This window comes from Papio anubis, chromosome 7, assembly GCF_008728515.1.
Source record: "Papio anubis isolate 15944 chromosome 7, Panubis1.0, whole genome shotgun sequence".
NCBI lineage: Eukaryota > Metazoa > Chordata > Mammalia > Primates > Cercopithecidae > Papio > Papio anubis.
This window is the reverse complement of record NC_044982.1, coordinates 121,084,578-121,099,503: the sequence shown is the minus strand read 5'-3', so window position 1 is coordinate 121,099,503 and position 14,926 is coordinate 121,084,578. Positions and strand designations below refer to the sequence as shown.

Genomic DNA, 14,926 nt, shown 5'->3' with positions numbered 1-14,926 from the left:
TGATTTTGAAGGTGGTGCAGGTTCTGCTGCAAAAGGTCTAGGATGTGGCCCATGGAGTGGGTAGCTGAGGGGGAAAGTAATGATGAGGAGTTAAGTTGGAGCCTGTATGGCCAAGGCAGGTACTAAAATTTTACCTCAGTGAATGACAGGATGACCTAGAAGATGGACTGTCCAGTACTATAGCCACTAGTTCTGTGTGGATATTGAGAACTTGAAATGTGATTAGTCCTAATTAAGATCTGCTGTAAGTGTAAAACGTACTGGATTTCGAAGACATAGTATGAAATAAATAATGGAAAATATCTCATTAATAATTGATATTGATTGTATGTTGAAATAATATTTTAGGCTTATTGGATTAAGTAAATATATATCATTAAAATTAATTTTACCTACTTGTAAGTTTTTGAAATAGAAATGTGGTCTCACTATGTTGGCCAGGCTGGTCTTGAGCTCCTGGGCTCAAGTGATCGTCCTATCTCAGCCTCTGAAAGTATTAGGATTACAGGCGTGAGCCACCATGCCTGGCCTTTTTACTTTTTAAAATGTGGCTAGTAGCACGTTTAAAATTATGTATGTGTCTCAACATTTGCAGCTGACATCGTATTTCCTTTGGACAGCACTTTTCTAGAGATATTACTAAGTAGAATGGGGATTAGGTGGGAGGACAATTGTAGGGGTCTGTAGAACCCAGTGTCAGAATCCTTTGGGAGAGGGAGTAGACGTTGAGGCTTATTTTTCACTGAGTTCCTGGTGCTTTCTCTTCTGCTGTTCTTTGTGCTTGGAATTAATGACCTTCTTTTCACCCCCGCCCCCCACCCCTGCCTCCCTCCACGGAGTGGCTAACCTCAGGGAGTTTGCTTCATTCCTGTTTTCTTTTTCTTTTTTTTTTTTTTTTTGACGGAGTCTCATTCTGTCGCCCAGGCTAGAGTGCAGTGGCATGATCTTGACTCACTGCAACATTTGCCCTCCAGGTTTAAGCAGTTCTCTGCCTCAGCCTCCTGAGTAGCTGGGATTACAGGCGTGTGCCACCACACCTGGCTAATTTTTTGTATTTTTAGCAGAGATGGGGTTTCACCATCTTGGCCAGGCTGGTCTTGAACTCCTGACCTTGTGATCTACCTGCCTCGGACTCCCAAAGTGCTGGGATTACAGGCATGAGCCATTGCGCCCGGCCAGCTTCATTGTTTTGAGGAGAAGAATGATAAATGATAATAGAAAGCAATATCAACAAAACAACCATGTAAATCTAAGTAGTTAACAATGTATTCATAAGAGGAAGAGGTCACTTCTGGCTAAGCTTATTTCAAACTGGGCCTTAGAAGAGTTTTGGAAGTTGGTGGCCAGGCACAGTGGCTCACACCTATAACCCCAGCACTTTGGGAAGCTGAGGTGGGGCGGAACACTTGAGGCCTGGAGTTCGAGACCAGCTTGGCCAACTCTACAAAAAACAAAAATTAGCCATGGGGAGCAACGTGAATCTGTAGTCGCAGCTACTTGGGAGGCTGAGTTGGGAGGGCTGCTTGAGCCTGGGAGGTCAAGGCTGCAGTGAGCCATGATCATGCTACTGCATTCCAACCTAGGTGACAGAGTGAGACCCTGTCTTTAATAAAAGAAAATTTAAAAAGGGGATTTTAAAGGTAGTAAAGGATTACTGGGATATTTTTTGAAGCAGGGGGAACAGCATGAGCAAAGGTAATGAGGAGAGAAAACACTGAGGTATGTTTGCAGAACAGCTGCTAGGTCCACATGTGGATATCTGTGTAAAAGAGTTATGGGAAGTTGGGGCCAGATTGTTACGAGAATTTTCCATTTTGAAACTATGTGAGTCTGAAACTGTGTTGAATGCTATAAAGCAAAGGAACAGAATTCTGTAAGAACATTAACCAGGAAACCTGACTGAGTTAGTATACTCAAAGAAGACTTCCCTGTTTCTGAATCATCTGAACTACAGACTTCCTCCACATTCAAGTCTTTTCAAATCTTCTTAATGTTATGCCTTCCTTTCCTTCTTGGTTGTTACCATCACTATTTCAGACTCTTGTAGTGTCAAGTTGGTATTCATAAAACAGCCTCTAAATTGGTCTATCTTACATCCCCTTTCAAATTATTTACTCTTCATTTAGATTGATTTTTTATATGTCTGTTTCCTCCCTTTAACATTTTCTGCAGTTGAAAGTGTTTTTATAACTTCTTATTCTTTGTAGGATTAAGTATAAACTTCAGTTTAGCCCTTAAAACTAAAACATTATTGTTTGAACACTAATTGCTGAGTTTGGATGCCAGTATGCTCAGTAGGCACTGGGCACATTTATATAATGTCCTTATTTGTGAGAGGTTACATGTATCATTTCTAATAGGTTTGCATTACCAATGTGGTTTGTAATAATTAACAGGTGCCAAACCGTTGTTCCTCATATTTATTAACGATGAACAAGACAGTCTCTATAGACAGAGCATGTATTTTGGATCAAGAATTGACAAGTAAACAGGGCCTCTCTACATATGGCATGAGAGTGGTAAACTGAGTTAAAGAGGAGAGCACATAAAAGGGTAAATTTTTTTAATGTTAGTAGTGGATTAAGGAAAATATCCCAAAGGTTGTGACATCAGAGTTGAGAACTGAATGAGTTGGAGTTAGCTAGTAAAAGGCTGGGATGGGAGCGGGGAGAAGAGCTTCCTGGAAGATGGAGAGTTGGTTAAAAGATTGATTACAGTTGTCATGCTAAGGAGTTGGGACCTCTGAGTGCAGTAGGTGATCATGGAAAAGTTTAAGCACAAGTGTGACATCATTAGATTTATATTTTAGAATGATCACTGGCAATAGTGAGGAGAATGACTTGGAGAGGATAATATTGGAGGCGGGGAGAAAAGTTAAGAGTCTCTTGCAGACTCTGAATTAGAGTGGTAATAGGGACTAAGACATTTGAAGGTGTTAAGATTGACAGGACTTAGTAAATAGATTGGATGTGAACAAGAAGATGGTGTAGCAGCTTCTGGCATTGATGGGTGATTAGGTGAATGGAAGGTTTGGAGAGAGTTGATGTGTTAGGTTTGAGTATGTTGAGTTGATGACTCCTGGGACATAAAGGAGAAGTGTTTAGTAGATATGGATTTGGAGTTTAGGAGACCGAGGTTAGGCTGGAAATAAAGATTTGGAAATTGTTAATTTAGAGATGGCGTTTTGAAGTTACGAGTGAATGAGATCACTCAGGAAGACAGCTGAATGAAAGCAGGATTGCTTTAGACTTAGGATTCAGTGATACTGTTTCTCTTCTGTCATAGAGTTTATCTCTACTTTTTTTTCCTTTTTTAAAAAATAAATTAAATTTTTTAATTTGAATTTTTATTTTTAGACAGGGTCATGCTCTTTCGCCCAGGCTAGAGGCTTGATCTGCTGGGCTCGAGCCATCCTCCCACCTAGCCTCCTGAGTAGCCTCCCAAAGTGCTGGGATTACAGGAAGTAAAGTAACTTTTATTTTTAACTTTTAAGAACATTGACTGCATTGAGTATTTGGAGAAGTACTCTGGAATTTGATTAGGTATATGTTCAAGGAATGGTATTAAGAATGAGTTTTCAGTAATTGTTCTTTTTGACTGATTATGATAAACTCATATTTTATTTCACTTTCTAATGTCCACAAAAGATAGAAGACTTTTTCTTAAAAAACCATAACCACAGATCATTTCTTCTTTTGGCTAGTTTATGAATTGTCCTTTAGACATGGACAGTTAAACTTTTTTTCTTTCTTTTTGACAGAGTAAGTTGTAGATAGCTAAACTTTGTTTTTCTATTTTTGTGCATTTTAAAAAAATTGCTTCTTATCTGTAACTTTACTATTTTTTCTTTTTTTCTTTTTGCTTTTTTGGTTAATGTTCTGGATATGTTAAAATGGATGCTAAAAAGTATAGTCTGTTTGAGTTTTTGGCCTCAGAGTTTTGTGAGTAGCTCATTTTCCTTCTCTTCCATAAATTTCAGGAAGAATGTGTAATATTTTTTCATGGGCCTCACCTTTAATAGGTATTTTTATGCACATTAATGGAATTTTTGAAAGAAAATAAAAACATTTTCTTTCTTTCTTTTTGTTTTTTTTTTTTTTGAGGCAGAGTCTCTCTGTTTCCCCCAGGCTGGAGTGAAGTGGAGTGAAGCTCACTGCAACCTCCACGCCCACCCCGCCCCCCGCCCCGGGTTTGAGCAATTCTCCTGCCTCAGCCTCCTGAGTAGCTGGAATTACAGGTGCCCACCACCACACCCAGCCAATTTTTGTATTTTTAGTAGAGACGGGGTTTCACCGTGTTGGCCAGACTGGTCTCGACCTCCTGACCTAAGGTGATCTGCCCACCTCGGCTTCCCAAAGTGCTGGAATTATAGGCGTGAGCCACCGTGCCCAGCCAAAACATTTTTTTAAACTTGCTTTTGCTACTGTAGTAACTTTGTAAATGTTACTTTAAATCATAAAACTTAAATTTTAATCATAATGATCTGTTCTGAAGATAATGATCATAATGATCTCTAAGTTTTATGGAAAGTTAGCAGTTTTACTTTACATAGACTAAAGGATGCTTTTGTTGTGAAATTGTTTCTCTTATCTATAACTAGTAGAATAATTAAGTGAAAGTGTTCCATTCTGTGTAGAAAAGAAAGGATTGCTATCATTAATAGGCTTCTGATGGAATTTTAAAAAATATTTAGGCAAGCTGTCATTGCAAGACTTGAATAACTTTTTGCTGTAACCTATTTTTTTCTTTTTAACATTTCTCTGTAAGGAATCATTCCTAGGGCTTTTTTTTTTTTTTTTTAAGACGACGGAGTTTTTCTCTGTCGTGCAGGCTGGAGTGCAGTGATGCAATCTCTGCTCACTACAACCTCGGCCCCCCGGTGTTCAAGTTATTTTCCTGCTTCAGTCTCCTGAGTAGCTGGGATTACAGGTGCCCACCACCATGCCTGGTTAATTTTTATGTTTTTAGTGGAGACAGGGTTTCACCATGTTGGCCGGACTGGTCTTGAACTCCTGGCCTCAGGTGATCTGCCCGCCGTGGCCTCCCAAAGTATTGAGATTACAGGTGTGAGCCACCGTGCCTGGCCACCTAGGACTTTTAGAACTTTTGTGTACATCTTTTTAAAAACTTGTTTCTGTCTAAAACTTATCAGTCAGGACTGAAATATGATAACCTTAATTTTCTTGTGCCCTCTGGAAGATGTTTATTTTTACCTTAAGATAGGGGAATCAGGCTGGGTGCGATGGCTCACACCTGTAATCCCAGCACTTTAGGAGACCGAGGTGGGTGGATCATGAGGTCAGGAGATCGAGACCATCCTGGCTAACACGGTGAAACCCTGTCTCTACTAAAAATACAAAAAATTAGCTGGGCGTGGTGACATGCACCTGTAGTCCCAGCTACTTGGGAGGCTGAGGCAGGAGAATCGCTTGAACCCAGGAGGCACAGGTTGCTGAGATCGTGCCATTGCACTCCAGCCTGGGCGACAGAGTGAGACTCTGTCTCATAAAAACAAAGAACAACAACAAAAAAGACTGGGGAATCCTAGGAGAAAAGAGCATCCTAGGAGAAAAGGGAATCCTTAAGAAAAGAGACATCTTAATCGCAAATATTGAATAATCTTATTTGTAGCCTTAAATTTTATTGTTACTTGGAGGAGAGTCTCTTATGATATGCTCAGGGCCCTAGAGAGTTGACATTGTCATATTCCAAGTTCTTAAGGATGACTTGGGTGAATATTTAAGGTCACAATTCTCAGATTTTATATATGGCACAGAACTGGAAAGGGTGTATTAAGATGATGAAGAGGAATTCATATCATCTGTTGGGCACTTACTTGGTGTCATTAACTATACTTGCATAGGGGATATGGAAATGAGTATTTATCCTTGAAAAACTCAAAGTCTATGAGAGGACATAAACTGGAAAATCAATGATATACCGCATTTTGTGATAATTGTACGATAGAGGGGTATAGGAAACAGTTTTTCAAAAGGGATTTGAAAGGCTGGAATGAAGAGCTGAAAAATATGAAGTTTAGTGGCATGAAACGTTAAGTTCTACTTTTAAATTAACAAAAATTGTATTCGAGGATAAGGTGGTTTGACTTTATACTGTAGCCGTTTATGTGAAAGAGTAACGGTTTTAGTTAACATGAGCAACAGGATGATGTGGATGCGGCCCCCTCCCTGCTGAAATGAAAGAATAACACATATCATACATCCCCTCTTGTCCAAATAAAACAAACCTAAAATGTGAATGACTTTTTAGGTTATATTGGTAAAAATATGTTCATATTAAGAGGGATAGTAATACTGCTGTGTTTGGGACTAGTCACACCATATCTAGATTATTTCATTCACTTCTGAGTACTATGAACTGCAGAATGCTTGAGAAGGATCAGGAGTGGGAAGGGGTCTAGCTAGTTGAAGGAAAGGAGTCCTTTTAACACATTTTAAGCATTTTAAGAGTCGATTCTAATATACCAAGAGAACGAAATTTTAGAACCATTGGTCAGACTTTAAAGGGAACTTTCAATTCCTGCCCCAATTTCACTAATGGGGCAGCTTTTAAAGGTTGTGAACTCTTAGAAGTGTTATAGCAGAGGCTGGGGGACCGTCAGTCAAGAAAGTTGGAGTAAAACTTCATATATTAGATGGAGTTTTAGACAAGAAGAAGATCTTTAAGTTCATTTATGATACTCTGTTACTGTTATTTCCAAAAACATTTTCATACTATCTGATAGTGTCTCTAGTTGTTATTACTGTGTAGCATTGTGTGACGGTTGGCATTTGCCTTTTGAGTCTGAGCTCCATCCACTACTTGCTAGCTCTGTTACCGTCAGTAGGTTACACCTGTTACTCTGAAATAGTTTTGTACCATCCCTCTAGGACTTTTCCTTAATCTCTGTTCTAGGACCCAGACTGAAGCTGTAATTTAGACTGTTTAGTTTAGAGGATGCATTCTTCTCACTTTTTGTTTTGTTAATACATGTTTCTTCTTTTAGGCTTTTCAGCTTTCTCTCAGATAGGGTATACTGTTTCTTTCATTGCCTTTTGTCTTATCTGAAACTTAGATCATCTAATTGCAAATGCAGTGTTTTGTTTGTTTTGATAAGGGGACAGTTAGGAAAGAATAATCATCTTTTAGAATTTAATAGACTTAAAACTTCTTAAAGCCCTACTTAGTATTTTTAAATTCTAGATTTTATTTGAAAAGTGAATGATATTGTTCTCATGATCAAGTACAGTCTAATTTTTAAAAGACCTACCTGTTTGTAGAATATTGAACATGGCCTGTAGTGTCTCTTTGCAGTATTTCTTGGTCCTGTCTCCTGTATTTCCACTGCACAGTTCCTTCTTACCTTACATGTAGATAAATCCTGCTCGTTGCCGTATCTTTTAGCTAGAAGGTTTATTTCTTAGTTTTTTTCTTATTTCAGCCATCTTGTTGGTGGTTACTTCAGTAACTTCCTTAAGCACTATTTCAGTTACATCTTTACTGCCTCTAAAATATGCATGTATTCCACTGCCTGCTCACATTATACTGTATGAATTCCTTGACTGTCATTTAGTGCCCCCGTCACCCATTTCCTGTCCCTGTCTCAGTTTAACATATACTCAGCCCTGGCTGAGCTTGTGATAAGACGTTGTATTAGTTAGTTGTGAGCTCTGGAGTCAGGTCAGATTTGAGCCCTATCTCCATCACGTATTCACTGTGTGATTTTAGATGTAATGTCAGTTTTCTTATCTATACAGTGAGAATAATAATACTCTGTCTTGTGGATTCATGTGAGGATTAAATAAGATAATCATGCTTATTAGTATGTTACTGGTACATTATAAGTATTTAATATATATTATGTTTTGTCATTTTTACTCTGTCAACTCATGTAAATGACACTAAAAGTTACGGTTGAAAACATTGCTAATATAGAAAGATTTCACGAACTATATGGATTGTATTTCTTCAACTATAGAAGAGTAGAAGAATGAGAAGAAAATTTCATTTAATACAGTTACAATGTTGAATTCTGAAATTTTAAGGAACCCTGAGAACTTCTAGTTAATCCCTCTTTTTTTTTTTGAAGTGAGAAAGCAGAACCTGTAAGATTGTAATTTGGTAAATTAGTGGCCATGAATCCAAATTCTGTATATGCCAGTACCATTATATTGTATTGTACATTTACTCAGCATATTTTAGGTATTCAGTAACCTTTGAGAATTGAATTAATATGATAATTACGCGTGTTTCTGAAGACTAGTTTATTTCTATGTATTCGTTGTTCCTTTCTTCTCTTCCTATGCATACTCATTTAGGGCCTGTGCATGGATCCAAAAAGCATTTATTGAACATCTGTGTTCAGAGCAGCCTTTTTCTTAAATAAGAGCCATATTTTCCCACCTCTGCGTAAGAAGTTTGGCAATGTGTTAGGAATTTACACTCTAAATTTTAAAATTAAACTAAGTCCTTAAAAATTTTTTTTCCTTTTTTCTTTTTGAGACAATGTCTCACTCTGTTGCCTAGACTGGAGTTCAGTGGTGTGATCACAGCTTACCACAGCCTCAAACTCCTGGGCTCAAGGGATCCTGCTGCTTCAGCCTCCTGAATTGCTGGGTCTGTAGGTGTGTGCCACCAATGGGCCTGGCTAATTTTTTTTTTTTTTTTTTTTTTTTTTAAGTACAGATGAGGTCTTGCTGTGTTGCCCCGGCTAGTCTCAAACTCCTGGGCTCAAGTGATCCTCCTGCCTCAGCCTCACACAGTGCTAGGATTACAGGTGTGAGCCACCACACCCGGCCTAAACTTTTTCTTTTTAGGAAAAATATTATACTCCAATGTTACAATGTTCTGAGTTGGATTTGTTATTTTTATTTTATTTTATTTTTTTTTGAGGCGGAGTTTTGCTCTTATTGCCCAGGCTGGAATACAGTGGTGCAATCTCAGCTCACTGCAACCTCCACCTCCTGGGCTCAAGCGATTCTCCTGCCTCAGCCTCCCAAGTAGCTGGTATTAACAGGCATTTGCCACCATGCCCGGCTAATTTTGTATTTTTAGTAGAGAGAGGGTTTCACTATGTTGCTCAGACTGGTCTTGAACTCCTGACCTCAAGTGATCTGCCCGCCTTGGCCTCCCAAAGTGCTGGGATTACAGGCGTGGGCCTGTATTTTTTAATGTTTTTGTCGTCGTCGTTGTTGTTCAGGTTATCGTCCAGAAGGAACTTTTTTAAGGATAGAAGTTTCGTGAAATGTGGTAGTACGTAAATAAGGATGATGTTTAAATCATCTAACAAAAATTGAAGCCATGGTGCACCATTTCAACGGTGTTTATACTTTGTTTAAAGGAGAATGGAATCTCTATTTATGTATAATTGCAATATTTTGTCACTTTGTGGGACCTCAGTGCAGCCAATAAGATGGACCTGGAGAGGTGGAAGATAACTAGAGGAGTAGGCACTACCAGGCATTTTCCAGTTATCTTATGCTGTGAAATAAATAAAAGATGAGAAATTAGGTGAAACAAGATTATGGAGAAGTATGTAACCAACCAGATTTGCTGCTTCGAATAGAAACTGTCTAACTAGGTTTTCTGCTTGAATGAGGCATTGTTGACAGATTGCTAATAGCTGCTTATTAAGAATTTCTAATGAGGAGATTTAGTAGTCATCCAAAAGTGAGCCCCATTAAATGAAGAATCTGACTTTGAAAATAATAAAATACTTTTGTTGTGTGCAAGATTTAATGTGTGCAGTTATAGAATTTGTGATTATTCATTTGCTTTTGTGGATAAAAGGCAAAAGTATAAATGAAATATTATGACATTATTACATGCCTATTTTGTCTGTCTTCAGAATTCATTCTGGTTTACAATTCATTATAAATTGATACCAGATAAAGACTCATAATATAGAGTCTGCTTTATGACTAATCCCGTAAACCACTGCAGTGGGATGTGTGAACAAGAGTAATTATGTTGTTCAACAAGAAATACCTAATTCTTATCCACAGTGTAGACATAACCTTCAATAATGGAAGGTCACAGCTAATGATACAATAAAACCAGCACTTTCTGTTCAGTTGCAAAAGCCTGTTTGCTTGTTGACATTTTTTGAGTATTATTGTATTTATCTTTCTCAAAACATGGCCCCTGCCTCTGTGTAGTTGGGACAGAGTTTGCATACATATGTATGTATGTTTTTGCAAAGTTTTACATATCTGAAAAAGGGATTGAGTAAAATATTATTGTCTTGAATGGTGAGGACTTCCCATTCCCCACTACTCTGCCCTTAGAACACTAGAAGCCAGCCTTATACCGCCAAAGCAGGAGATTGGATTGTTCCTCTCTGTCAAAAGTGATCAGACAAAAGGAAGCAAAGGGAGTCCAAACAAAATAGCCAGGTTATTGCTTAGTTATTCTAGATGAAGTACCCTGGTCTGCTCACTCACATAGATTTTCCAATCATCTTTTTAGTATCTTACTCTTAAATATGTATGCACAGCCCAGGATTGCCTCTCATTTAAGGAAAGCTTCCGGCATGAAAGACAGAGACCAATGTAGGGAGAAGAAGAAAACAACATCAACACCCAATTTATATTCTCAAAAAAGAAAAATAACAAAATGTAGAGGAAAAAGAAAAGAGAAATATACAGAAAATTAAGAGTTCATGGAAATTAAAAATTTAATATAAGTGTTAGGAGATAAAATTGAGGAAAATCCGAGAAGATAGAGCTAAAAGACAAGAGATGTAAAAATGCACAAGGAAAAAGAAAACAGAGTAAAGGAAAATTAGATAATCAGTCTAGGAAGACCAGTGTCTGAATAATAAGTATATAAGAAAGAGAATGCAAAGACATGGAAGGAAGATTATTGTAAGAAAACTTCCCAGAACTGAAGGACATACATCTCTAAGTTTAAAAGACTCGACAGTTATCAGTTTATGCAGTTAAAAAAAAGAAAAGACCAACCCCAAGGCACAACATTGTAAAATTTCAGAACACATTAAGACAAGCTTCTGTGATTCCAGATGGGCATATATAGTTGACTATGAAGGATTATGGGTCAGATTGGTACTAGGCTTCTTAACACTGGAAGCCAGAAAACAATAAGGAAGGCCTTCAAAATATTGACAGAACATGATTTCCTGCCCAGAACTCTGTACTGAGCCAAACTCAGTAGTAAGGGTAAATGAAGATTGTAAAAATACAATGCAAGGAATAAAAACATCGTGCCCCCTTTCTCAGAAAGCTGCTGTGAGGAAATACCCCACAAAAAAAGAGAAAACCGAGAAAGGGGAAGTAGTGGGATAAGGAAACGGGATCCAGTATAAAAGAGAGACAAGGGAATTCCCGAGATAAGCTAAAGGGAAATTCCATGACCATAATTGTGCACCAGGCCTAGAGAGCCTACAGTCCAAATTGGAACACGGTGGAGGGCTACAGGAAATAAATTAAAACTGATTTACCTGATATATTTGAATATATTGAGAAGAAAGTTAATACTTTTAGCTGTTTGCAGATGAATTAGCAGTAGGTACCTAGAAACCTAAGCAAATGGAAAAATGGTGTAATTATTAACTGTAAGGAAAGGAAAGTTATACAGAAAAGGAAGAGTAATCATGATGTACTTTTGACTCAGCTGTGAATATTATTTACAGCCATAGTAATAATGTAAGTACTGACAATTGGTTCAACCAAAAATTATGATAGAAAGATGAGGGAGAAGAGATGTAACAGAACTAAACCATTGTATTTTTATAATAGAAAGTCAGTAAAGTCCTCAAAGAAAAAATTAAACAGCTGCATAGACCTACTACATAGAATATAGAGAAAAAAATGCCAGAAGAACTAGCTAAAAAGACTTGAAAGTGGTTGCCTCAGGGATTTGAAAATTGTGGGGTATGTTAAAGGGGGAAGGAACTGCTGTTTTTCTTGTACAACTTTTTGGTTTTTTAAATTGTGTTCATGTCTGTCAGATTAAAAAAATTAGTTTTAAGAGGTTGCTCCTTACAGAATGCTCTTGTGTTCAAAATATATACCGTTCTGAGGCATTCTAAATCCCCTAGGATTCTGAGAACTCTATCAATTGCGGACGTAGAGTCAGCAGAATGCTATGAAATTGCTGAGGAAGTAATGATTTCTAATAGTACTAGTGGTTGATGTAATCATTACTTGTAAATATTCATTTTGTTGTAGTGCTAACAAATGGAGATTTTTAAACACCTTAAATAAATTCAGATTAAAATATATTTCATTTCAACATCTCAAATGTATTAGTGTTTAGTTTTCTTCAGTGTTGTCAACACTTTTCATTGTGAATTGACTGCTTTATGCTTCTTTGCGGCTTTTCTGTTGAAAGATGCTTCAGTGTTTCCCGCCCGCTTCTTTTATTTCATTTTAAAAAATACTGCATGCTTATCACAGTCCTTAAGAGTATGCAACAGCTGTTCCAATAATAGCAATAGATACCACCTGATTTTTCATTATACCTGATTATAGGTTGCAATGGTTAATTTGAATCCACACACATTCTTTTCTTATCTTAATCACCTGTTTTTAAAAGCCAAACTGTTGAAGCTTGAAATGGAGGTTGAGTTACATAAATGGAGATTGAGTTAAATAAATTAATCTTCAAATAGGTTTTTCTGTTTTCCAGTTAAAAGGCATGTGGTTCGTGTCCTCTTAAAGTCAGCATACTATAGCGTGAAAGAAAGCACAGTAGGAGTAGAACCAGTTGCATGACATTCAACAAGTTTCTTCACCTAAGTCTTATTTTCCCACCTGAAAAGCGAGAACAGTACCTGCCTGATAATTACGACAATTGATGATGAATCCTGTAAAAAAACCAAAAACACCCAGTTACTCAGGAGACCGAGGCAGGATCACCTGAGCCTAGATGTTTGAACAGTCTGGGCAACATAGCAAGATCCTGTCTCTTAACAAACAAAACTAAAAAGCTTGGCTTGCTGATCGCAGCTACTATTTGAGTACCTACTATGTACCAAGTATTGTTATTGCTGCTGCTATGCTTTGTTTCAGAGAGAGAAAAAATATAATTGAGGGGCTCTCAAGTTTATTATTGTGTCATAAGCTTTTTTTGGATCGTCAAGCAAGAGATTATATGAGAAATGTCAACATATTCTTCTACAAAAATAGGAAAATAATATATCTGCATTGCATCTAAATCTTTGTAGCTGTAGAATAGAGTCAAAAGCTGCCATCAATGCAGAGTTTACAGTAGTCACTGAGTTTTGCTGGTTTGTTTTTGATTTAGGATAATGGAGTTGAAATAGTTCTCTTTAAAATTTGTACCTTTTTTCCCTGTAAAATGCAGTACATTTGACCCATGCCAACTTAAATTTATTTTTAACCTCTAATCCTTGAAGTTTCATGTTATTTATTTAAAAGCAGTTTACTTATTAATAGTACATTTCTGTTTGAAGTCCCTGTTCCTTTTTAAATAATAAAAGTCTTTAGAAGTATTTTGTACTCTTTTGGTGAGTAGGGAGAAATTGATATCCTGCTGATATTATAGTTAGTAATTATTTACAATCTTTGATAACATCTAAAAAGAGAAACATTTCTAAGATTTGGGTAGCATTTGTTTTTAAGGTTTACATTATATCTTTGCATGCCTCTACAGAACATGAATTTGAGCGTTCATTTGGATAAGTTATCACTCTAGATGCTACCTCCTACCCTTTCTTCTGGTCTCCTTTCTTGTTTGTTCATTTGTTTGTTCATTCATTCATTGTGCAGGCATTTGAAGAGTTTCCACTATAAGGCCCTAGTCTTAGAAGCTGAGGGTAATGTGGTTGTGTACCATGGAGAACCCTGGGTTGGTTATAGAATCACTTGTGTAAACAGAAAATTACAGTAAAGCAAGATAAATGCTAAAATACAGATACGAAAAGTGGCCAGTAAAAATAGAGTAAAAATCATCCTACCATGTCTAATGGGCAAAGGCTAACAAAAGCTGAACCTTGAGGAAAGAGTTTTCCAAGCCAGAGAAGTAGAGGAAGGACTTGTATTTCTTTGATTAACCAGCTATGTTGCTTATAAAGCTCTTTATATACTTTTCTCCTCAGTATTTTATTTTTTGCTTAATAGTTTTGCCACTTGCAAAGAATTGGCTGGTGTCATCATCGTGAGTGGTGGTGAGTTAGGGAAGGCAGCATAGCTTTTGTGTATTTGGTATGAGGTGAAGGAATCAGTTGGGGAAATAGAGAGCAAATGGTAAGCTTACATGTGTCTTTTTATCCTAATACTCCCTGTCAGTGGTGATGCAGTCTTTTAGGATTCTGCTAATAGCTGTGTGATCTTGGGTAAGTGATTTCTTCTCTTTGGATTCCATTTTCCACCACTTTAAAATGGGAGGATTGGTATTAGATGGGCATTTCCTATTAGTAGGTGGGGAAAAAGGAGAAACAGTGACCAAATAAGTTTGTGAACATAGGTAAACAAAGTTAAATAGATTTCTTTACTGCAGCCTCATACATTATGGCATATGAATTGGATTGCTGGACTTCTAACTTGGCCATGCAAGTTAAGTGAGAGTCAGTAATATGAGACCAGCTCTGTCTTTTTCCTAATGGTTTAGTGGAAAGAGCATGGGCTTTAGAATCAGACATATCTGGGTTTGAATCCTGAGTACTCCTTAGTAGCTTTATGGCTTTATAAATTATCTAACCTTTCTGAACTTGTCTCCTCATATGTAAATCAGGCAGGATAATGCCCTGGGGAGTTGTAAAGATTATGACATTCCATATGAAAATATCAAATCGAGTATCTGATATATAATTGGTCACAAAAGGTATAACTTAAGTCTACAAATTCCAGAGTTAGTATAGAATGTAACACTTGATAATAGCTATTGATATCCTGGCTACATCTGGTGTTTGAGGTGGACTGTTTGTTGTTTCATATATACTTAT

General features: G+C 37.2%; 1 protein-coding gene across 2 annotated transcripts in view; it reads left to right on the top strand.

Moving 5' to 3' along the window:
* Nucleotides 1–14,926, top strand: part of PIAS1 (protein inhibitor of activated STAT 1) — a 139,844-nt gene that overhangs the window by 15,603 nt on the left and 109,315 nt on the right. The gene's annotated exons all lie outside the window — the stretch shown is intronic.